This window comes from Choloepus didactylus, chromosome X (genome assembly GCF_015220235.1).
Source record: "Choloepus didactylus isolate mChoDid1 chromosome X, mChoDid1.pri, whole genome shotgun sequence".
Classification (NCBI taxonomy): Eukaryota; Metazoa; Chordata; class Mammalia; order Pilosa; family Megalonychidae; genus Choloepus; species Choloepus didactylus.
In genome coordinates this window covers 81317044-81318530 of record NC_051334.1, presented here as the reverse complement: position 1 = coordinate 81318530, position 1487 = coordinate 81317044, and positions in this window count along the sequence as shown.

Here is a 1487-nt window from a genome sequence, read left to right as displayed (position 1 = left end):
AGATACTAAAGAGAGCCCTACCAACAGAGAAACAAAGAAGACAGAGAGATGGAGAAAGGTTTTATAAAATTAGATGAAGATGCATTTTTTAAGCCATATAGTGACCATTGAATATGTTTGGCTTTATTATCATCATAGTCATCATAAGACACAATCCTATATTAAATTATTTTTAATTCCATATTTCAGAGAGGAATAAACAGACATTGCAGAATGGTGACATTATGAAGGAGACAACATACTTGGTATCACATCCTATTCCATGCTACAATTTCTTTCACTCTATTTCAAATGTATAACTCAGGTTTATGGTATGGCATTCTTTCTGAAACACTAGAAGTCAGAAGATGAAGACACTTGCCTCATTTTTCTGACTTGCTGATTGTAAATGTGGTCATCTCACTTAACTTGTAAGATGACTCTTAGTTTCCTAATTGATAAAACAGGAATTAGACTAAGAATAATTAAAAACTATTAAATTTAAGTCTGAAAATATAGACTTCTTTGAAAATCCAAAAGAATACTCATACTTTTTGAGGGCATTGAAAAATGTGCATTCCCAATTATGTTTTATTGGTTGGTGTAGATTAGATGCCATTGTCTGGAGATAGGCATGGGATATATAGAGCAAAGTCACATAGGGAGCAGTGTTGGTTAAAATGTCTATTTACATATGGAGAGACATCTGTTTTCATAGTCATTGAACCACTAAATTTAAGTGGCAATTATTGACTTCTATTTCATACACTGAAACAAAAGAACATTAATTGTGGACCCAGGATTTGCTATTTATTGCAAAGTTAATGGAAAATACTGAACCATTTTAGCTTCTGAGTTCAGATAGAGGGTTTGGCAAAAAAAAAAAATCTGTTTACTCTTGCTGATTGTAAATGTGGTCATCTCACTTAACTTGTAAGATGACTCTCAGTTTCCTAATTGATAAAACAGGAATTAGACTAAGAATAATAGACTAAGAATTAGAGTTTACAGTGAGAATTCCTATAAGCAAAACAAAATTATCTCAATGCATTTAGTTCTTTGGTTCAGATAAAAATAATTTGAATAGCAAGGGTCATGTGTAGGCATGTTTGTAAATATACAAAGGAGGAAGAAGGGGAAGTATCTGTATTCAGATTTATTCTGCAATCTATGTATAGTGAGAATAGTGCAACAATATCTTCATCTGTAAAATTTATAACACAGCCACTATTTTGTGATATCAAATAAAATGACTATAAATATCTGAAAATTAAATACTATTCTGAAACTTTAAAAAAATAATAGAGGGCATATAGGGAAAAATTTACCTATTGCAAAGTAATTCCAGTTAGTAGTATTTTAACATTCTTTCATCAACTGTAACAAATGTACTATACCCATACTATGAGTCAACAATGGAGGGGGGTAGTTAGGGGTATGAGAGGATTTGAGTTTCCTTTTTTTTGCATGTATTTCTTTTCTGGAGTAATGAAAATGTTCTTAAAATT